Raw genomic sequence first — 9,222 nt, 5'->3', positions numbered from 1 at the left:
GAGGTTTTGCAAAAAAGTGCCATATTCTGGGCACCCGACTGTAGTATTCAATTTTTGTGTTGTTCAAGAAATTCCGAACGTAGTTGCATTCCTGTGTGATGTGAAATTTTACTGCCATGGTTCCAATAAAGAATGCCAAATCTGGGCTCCAATCGAGCGACAAAACCATGCAAGAACAAAAATTATAATATTATCTAATAATATTAAGACCACAGGGAGAAGCATTTTAAGAAGTCCCAAATAAATGTTATTTAGAATTTATATGCTAATTGCCTCCTGATTCCACTAACCTTTTAATAGATTTAGCAACTCCAAACGCTAATGTAACGCAAATTGTGAAATGATGCCTACTTTATTAAATTTCGTAATATTAATATTTGGTAATCTTCACTATCACAAGTTACACAATGCTATGATAGGATGGGCAATTTGTACAGCAACTTATACTGTGCAATATCTGTACAACTTTCAGTATTGTTGCCCTCCTTCAAGAGAACCATGAAGGCTTTCCAAATAATTGGTCCCGCAGCCAGTTCATTGGTTATTCTGGTTGTAATAATTTGGACTATTTTAGATACCGAAACATTTACGAAATCATCCAAAAAGTGGCAGTCTTGTGATTCAACGTTGATCTGGGATTTTACCAGTAAAATCAAAAATATAATTGATTATCGCGTTAAAAATTTCTACGCTCCCAGTGGAACCTTTTACCACAATGCAGACGCCGTCTTCATCTGGGACTACAAGTCCGGCGGTTACATTATTTTCGCTTGCCAAAAACCATCCGGAATAACCTGCGATGTGTTCAAGGTAGAGGTAGCTACTGATGGCACGTTCTCAGCTGGCTGGAATGTTTTGAGTAAGGCCCAAATGAATGATTCGTTGAAATATACATTTGGGGTTGACAATGAGGACAATCTCTTCTACATGTGTGATCCTAAAAAGCGATTTCTAGCCCGTTTTGAATTGACCAGTGACGGAAATTCATATGATTCTAATCAAACGGTATGCTCTGCAGAATACGGGAATCGCTTTAACGGATCGGCAAGGGAATGCGATTACAAGTTTCTTAGCAGAGTGTTGGAAAAAGGTGAACATGTTTTGCATGAGAAGTATTTCGACGACATGACATTTATTTCAATAATGAACAAGTTGAAACTATGGTATAGGCATCCTTCCCAGATGAAGGGTGGTTTCAACAAGCGCATACTGCTTATTCCAGTCGCGATCGTTGGAATGGTTGGCATAGTTTTGGTGGCGAAAAAGGTGGCACAGTGCATTATCAGGGATCCAAGGGTGCAACCATCTCAGAAATAAGTTTTTCGCAAATCTGAAATCAAATGTATTGAAAGTACTGAAAAAATATATTTTGACTTTTTTTGACTAACTGCATAAGAAATCCGAAAAATGCTCAAGTTTTGCAAGTTCCGGCTAGGAAAAAAGATGATTCTAATTTTAATTGGTTCAATTTATTTTTAAATAATGGTATGTAATAATAACATAACGTATTTTTATTTCGCGAAGTTTTCTAGATAGATCATCAGTTGTGCTGGGGATGAATATCTCAATCTTTTGCTTACGACGTGGATGTATTATTAATGCATTTCAAGGCAGCAATTATGATGCAACTATTTCAGATTTCTTAATTAACAATGAAACTCTTTTCCGTGTAGTAAGACACTAAAAAAATAAATATCTTTAAAAAATAGGGCAATCAAGATCATTTGAAAAGTTGTTGATGTGTACCCCGTTGGTTTGTCAAAATTAGATTCAAGAGTGACGAAAGGTTTAACTTAGTCATTTGCAGCAGAATTCACGACTTGGTTAATGTAACAAAGAGAAAAAATATGACGAAATCAGACTGTGAAACCTCCGAAAGTGCAATGCGTCTAGTAAACGTCTGGTAAAAAGCTGAATGCGCTTGCAAACCAAGTTCAGTCTACATAGTGCGTGGGTGAAGTGACACACCATGAAAACTCTCCAAATTATTTTAGCCGTGGTCATCATTTTAACAATACTTTCGCTGCTCCCTTCAATTCCGTTTAAAAAACTCGTCGGAACGAGCAGAAAATCTGCCACGTGCGATCAGGTTAATTTCTTAGATTTTATCAAACCACTGCACGACTCGCAAACGTACCGTGTTAAAAATGAATACGCTCCACACGGTTCCGTCTACCAGAATGCAATCGTAAACTTCGTTTGGGACTACAGCACCGGTGGATTTCTTTTGTTTACTTGTCCCAGATCCTCGGGGTTAACCTGCGATGTGTTCAAGATTGAGGTTCACAATCGTGGAAATTTCAGCTCTGGACGAAACGTTTTCAGTGAGTTTCAGATGAAACAAACGCCACAGCACACTTTCGGAATCGAAGAAGATGGCGAAACGTTTTACCTATGCGACCCTCGTAAACGCCTTCTGAGCCGCTTCAAGCTGATTCCAATGCTTAGCAAAAAATCAATCGATCGTAGTGCCACAATTTGCTCTACTGACTACGGAAATGGCTACATTGAATCATCTGGGAAATGTGATAAAACGTTCCTGTTTGATATATTGCATTCGACAAAAGATCGTTATGGCGAGGCAAAGATTCGAGTTAACACATGGAATACAATAAGTCACAAGTTGAAATCTCACGGCGATGGGTTGAATAAACGTTTACTGTTCACCTCAATACTGGTGGTAGTTATAGTGGTCATTGGCATCGTGTTTGTTGCAAAAAAGCTGAATCTGTGGATAAACAAAGTTCAAGAAGCGCCACCAGCTGAGAAATAATGTAACATAAACTATAGATTTTATAATGTTTATTACATCGGACTATTCTCATTTTAAAGTAAAAAAACTGTTTCTGATTCGTCAAAATATAAACCAACATTTATTTTAAAAGTAAACTGGAACATATTGTAGATATGGTTAACATTGAAGCGTTTCCTTAGTCTTAAAAATGTCTTTCAATTTTGAATAAATTAATGTTATCAATACCGACAACGTTGTTTTCAAAATCAAAATATGACGTTAACGACTTTGGAAAAATTTCAACGGTTACAAATTCGACAATTACAGGATTTCTATCAGTGTAGATTGGATTGACAAAACTTTGAAAATTCATAGTTCTAGAGTCCAGGGAATTCGTGGAAATACAATGTCCCATCCCAGAGGGTCCCGGAGTACCAAACCTTCTTAGCATGGTACTCCCAACGAATACAACCAAATCTTGGAGCGTATGGTGGTGTGTCCCCACGCTTCTTCCTCCCCTGTCGATTCAGAATTGTGTTGTTGTTCGAACACTCAGTGCTCAAACTCTACCGAATTACGAGTCATCTCTGCGATACGGCTTTACGCAGTAGGCCTGGCCGTTTTAACGCTTGTAATGTTTAAATGCATTCCAATGCAATGGCGCACTACAAATGTTAAAGAAGAGTGCTAGGCGTAATCTAACCTAAGGCACTCTCCAGAATCCCTACGAAAGATTGGCTGCGCTTGGGTCAGATGAGATTAGATTTGAATAGAATTTTTGGAAATTTTCTATGCGCAAAAAGTTTTTTTTTTGGCAAAATTTTATGTTTTCGCCAAATTATACATCTTTTAAAAACTAATATTTGCAAAACTACAGAACAAGTGTAAAAAGCATTTTAAACCATGTTTTGCATTCGAATGTTGAGACTATGTCTTGTTATACCATTTTTTATATTTTTAATTTCATTTAGAACAAAATTGTCCATTTTAAAATTTCGTGTTTTTTTCAAACTTCGCAGACAATTACAAAAAAATTAATATATAGACATAAGGGGATTGCTTGTAAACATCACGAGTTATCGCGATTTAACGAAAAAAAGTTTTGAAAAAGTTTCATTTTTGCGTTTCTCTTTGTTTCGTCGTCCGTGTCTGTCGCGGGTGACCATGAACGGCCATGATCAACGACGACCAACATTTTCAAAACTTTTTTTTTTCGTAAAATCGCAATAACTCGTGATGTTTATAAGCAAACTCCTTATGTCTATATATTTAACTTATTGTAATTGTCTGCTCTACGACTTTATAGAACATTATTACACTCTAAAAAATAACCCTGCAAAGTTAGAAAAACCACGAAATTTTAAAATAAAAAATTTTGTTCTAAATGCAAAAATGACCCTTCTGTGTCAATGTAGATTCGAAAAGTACATTAAATATCCCATAAAATGACATGTTCCAAAATCTTTTACAGTCGAGTAACGGAAAACGGGAGAATTTTTAAAATTTTCTTAGTGTTTTTTTGTCGACGAAAAAAAATTTTTTTTTTTGAATTTTGAGTAGACTATCAAATCGGACGTCTCATTTTACATAAAAGTCTCTTTGACACCAAATTTCTATCTCATCACCGTTTCAGGCTGCAAATTATTAAAAAACGCCTCTTTTTCACATGTTCAAAAATGGAAGGGGTCGTACCGCCCCTCCGTCACGAGATATCAAAAAACGGACTTTGGATTCGTTGGCTGGGACAAAAGTTACCCCTCAGAAAAAAGTTTCACGCAAATCGAAGAGGGGTCAGGGCAACTGCTGTGTGATTTGGCGGATTGCCCATATGCTTTTTCATTTTTGTAACATGAATTGGTACATGAATCTGATAAGTAAACTAAACATTACTTTATTTTTGTTTCGTTAAAAATAGATCATTGCGACATTGAAATAATTGAATAAGCCATGGGCCACGTGTTTGTAATACTTTCTACCGGGCCATCACCAAATCTTTTTCAATGAAACTGTCCCAGTGCGAGAAGTCAGTTGGTGGTATGACACACCATGAAAGCTCTCCCAGTCATTTTAGCAGTTTTCGTCATATTGACGATCCTTTTGCTGTTTCTTTGGATTCCGGCTGAAAAAGTAAACGTAACAGGCGAAAAACCTCCCACGTGTGACTCGGTCAAATTCTTGGATTTCGTTAGACCACTCAACGATTCGCTGACGTATCGCGTCAAGAACGACTACGCTCCAAACGGAACCATCTACCAGAATGCTTTGGTTAACTTCGTTTGGGACTACTCCACTGGAGGTTTCATCATATTCACCTGTTCCAGATCAGCCGGGTCGACCTGCGATTTATATAAAATTGAGATAAGCAACAGAGGAAATTTCAGTTCTGGGCGCAATGTATTGAGTCAATTTCAGATGAAGGAATCACTGCTGCACACGATCGGAATCGAAGATGATGGCAAAACTTTTTATCTTTGCGACCCCCAAAAACGCTTTTTGAGCCGTTTTCAGCTTATACCAGTGGAAAGCTTTCATTCTTACGATTCCAACACAGCAATTTGCTCTGCTGACTACGGAAATGGCTTTAAAGGTTCAGCCAGAGAATGTGACAAAAATTTCCTAGTCAAAGTGTTAGAAAAAGGTGAAGCTTTTGATCTTGAAGAAAAAGTACGTTTAAGGTTGAATTCATGGAATAATGGTAAACATGAGAAGAAGGAGTCCCAGGTTAATCCTTCTGGAGCAAAGACATTCAACAAACGCATACTATTCACATCAATTGGGGTAGTAGTGATGGTGGTTATTGCAATAGCATTGGTTGTTAAGAAACTAACTCAATGGATAAATAAAGATCCCACAGTGCATCCTGCTTAGTAATCACTGTAACTACTTTGAATCACGATTTGTATATTATTAAAAAACTTTTATAGAATAGAGAGCTGCTAAAAAAATGTAATGTTTGCCTGCCATCTTTTGTAGTATTTTGTTGTAGGTGCCACAATGTGGAGACGACCGAAAATGGAAATCGATACATTTTCTTTAATTTTCCATATAATGAATTTAATGCTCAATTTTCTTTAAAAAAAAGATCTATTTTTAGTTTTCCCGTCAACTACAAGTTGCACCAGCAAATTAAGTTTTAGTTCAAAATGTGTTGGTATGGAGACACATGACACGAACACTCTCAAAACCACGAGTTGCAATCATATTGACAACACTTTGATTGCTCCCTTGGACTCCGTTCGAAAAAGTCGTCAGAACAACAACCCTGAAATCAACCAAGTGTGGGTCGGTCATATTTTTCGATTTCATTAGAGCACTCAACGGCACGCTGACGTACCGAGTCAAGAATGTCGTCACTTTAAGCGGAACCCTTTACCACAATGCCCTGGTAGACTTCGAATTGGACTACGAATACGTTCTATTCACCTGTCCAAGATCAACAGAGATGACCTGCGTTGTGTACAAATTCGAGGTTCACTACTTTGGAAATTCGAAAGTTTTGAGCAAATCCCAGATGAAGAAATCGCTTTGGTTAACCCTTTGGAAAGATGGCAGAAGCCGGCCAATCATATTTTTCACGAAGTTAATCTAAGTGGTCTAGATCGCGAAATTCAGTGAAAAATAGAAGTTCCGAAAATTGGTGATCTTTTGGAGCTTTGGTGTATTGAGAAGTGTTGCTGCAAATACGAAGGGGCAAATTTTGGATAGGTCTGAATTGTATCGTTGAAAAACTGATTGTTGAATGTTTGCTCAGATGATTTCTCTAAATTTGGCCAAAGAAGATTGCGAGATAAAAAGTTGAAGTCTTCACCAAATTTGCTTGGATTGACATTCCCAACAACTTTTTACAAGAGAACAAAAATCCCACAAACATTTCTAGTACGTTAGATTTTTAATTACATTGTTATCGTGAATTACCCAAAAAACCAGGCCAAAAGCTGCCACAACACATTTGCAACAACTCGTCAAAGCTCTAAAAGATCGACATTTTTGGAAAATTATTTTTTCACTTAAATTTACGATCTGGACCACTGTGCGTGCCCTAAGCAAATCCCTACGAAATCGACCGATTTTATGCATTTTCCCAATCTTTTTAGAGGCATTTCCTTTCAACAAAGAAACCTTTTTGAGTAATTGGTTCACCCATACAAGGCTCCATTCGATTATCAAACGTATTTTTTCATATTTTCAGATTTTCATTCCCTACGAAATAGGTGACGAATGACCTCTCTAGGTTAAAGTCACGTAAACAAAATAAACAACAACAGTCTCTACCAGGGCCGTAGCCAGGATTTTTGTTCGGGGGGGGGGGGGGCTTGGGTGCAAAAATTCAAAAAAAAAAACGAAGTTGACTTTATAGCTGTCGGCCACCATTGCTAGTACCAACCACTAGTGTCTTCCTTTTATCTACAAGGACTTCGCCGCCCTGGGCTCCTAAGTGTATGAAAGTATGGCACGGAGCGACGGCGCCGAATACCCATATTTACACAAAGAATTTTAGAGCGCCCGCCGCGGGATTCGAACCGGCGACCTCTGGATTATGAGTCCAGTGCGCGGTCCGATTGATCCACACGGGCGGGTGCAAAAATTCAAGGAGTATAAAAATCAGCAAATCATTTATACCATCACTTGGTTTGTGGTATAATTATTGAGATGAATTGTAAAATTTTAATGTAATGTAGGCAAAAAAGTTTTCGAAGATTTTCATATTAAGTTATCAATGTATTTATTGAAGAAACTCGTTCGTCATTTTTTTTTTCTTTATTTTAACAGCTAGTTTGTATTAAAGGAGTAGAGAAAGTGTTTTTTTTAACATTTTCTTGAATTGTTTAATTGTAATCCAATTTCGTGATAAACGTCACTAAATTTAAAATATACTTAACTTGAATCAAATTTTTGAAAGCATAAATTTTTTTTTAAAGAAATATCGATTTATCTAACCATAAGTATTATGTTTTCTGTATTTTATACTGAGAGAAATTTTAAACCGTCTGGATTTACATTTTCAGCTGTGTGATAATTGTGATGGTTTATCTAACATTTTTCATTTTTTCTAGCACAACATAAAACTCATAACTGGAATATTTGTTTTTCTTAAAATTTTATAAACAAACTTAAACAATGTTTTATTTTAATTGTTCTAAGCTATTGAAGCCATTTCATATTTTGCGAAGCTCCTGGTGCTCTCAAAAATAAATAATTTTAATGAAATACAAAAAAATATAATCGTTGAAATTTCAGCTTCTGAAGTGTCTCCATGGCAACAAAAAAAAATTACGTCGAATCTCAAGTTTACATCAACTGAGTTTACATGTGATTCATTTTTTCCGTGTCGAGTAAATTCACATTTTTTTTCTGTGTAGGCCTATAATAAATATATATTTGAAGAAAAAAAAATCAGTGCCTGTGTTTAATTTTAATGAGTTAAAAAATTTAGATAAAATGTATTAAATTAATTTTTAACGCCAAAATATTCACTGGAAGAGTTGTTAATAATGCATATGTAACCATTTTTAAATGCATATGTAACCGTTAAAATTTTCCACGATTGCATCAAACATTAAAACGAATCATGTTTAACTTTAATATTCCGACTAAACGCCATTTTCAAATTCATTACTCATTGTATTCTGAAAATTGGTCCAGAATTTGAGCAAAAATAAAATTTTAAAACATGACAAAAAAATTTAATCAGATATCAATTCTAAAGATAATTTTTTAATAAAATTTTAATCTATATACATGTTAAATAATTTAGGATTGTAACCATTTATTAAAATCGATGTTTGTTCAAGCAATATCTTGACTCTAGGAACAAAATCCTGCACATTTTATGGTTTAGAAATTTTATATTTACGAAACCTTGCTAAATTAAAAATTAAGAAAACTTTATGTAAGAATTCATAAATTGATTAGTTTTATCCTGTGAATCTAATCTTAGTCTGCACTTGAATTCAAACATACCAATATTCGAAGCATCAAAAAAATAAGATTATTAAAACATAATTTATTGAAATGATTGAAAATTATTTTTTGAATATCTTTATTTAAAAATGATAAAAAATGTTTTTTTTTTATAATTTAAGGATTTTTTTAGTTGTAATTATTTTATATTTTTTTATGTATTTGATTTTTTTAATTTTTGGAATTTCCGTTTTTTTTTAGAAATTATCATGTGTAATTATTATCTTAATTTTTTGTTTTAAAAGTAAAGAATACTTTATGTAAGAATTCTTAAATCAATTACATTTTTCCTGTAAATCAAATCTTAGTCTGAATTTTGCTACAAGAACTATATTTTACTTTCAAACAAAAATTTTAAAAAATGTCCTGTAGTACTGAGACTCTTAAAACTCCATACAAAAAAATCTCAAGGAACGGTCAAGAAAAGGTTTACGAAAAGACTTCTCTTAAGCGGTACGCAGCTGAAAAGGAACAGAAACAAAAAGCGTCGTTTGATATTTCTTCGGGAGCAATATGTGTTGATGAGA

Source organism: Culex pipiens, chromosome 2 (genome assembly GCF_016801865.2).
Source record: "Culex pipiens pallens isolate TS chromosome 2, TS_CPP_V2, whole genome shotgun sequence".
NCBI classification, from domain to species: Eukaryota; Metazoa; Arthropoda; class Insecta; order Diptera; family Culicidae; genus Culex; species Culex pipiens.
The sequence above is the reverse complement of the archived record's forward strand: the minus strand, read 5'-3'. Positions refer to the sequence as shown.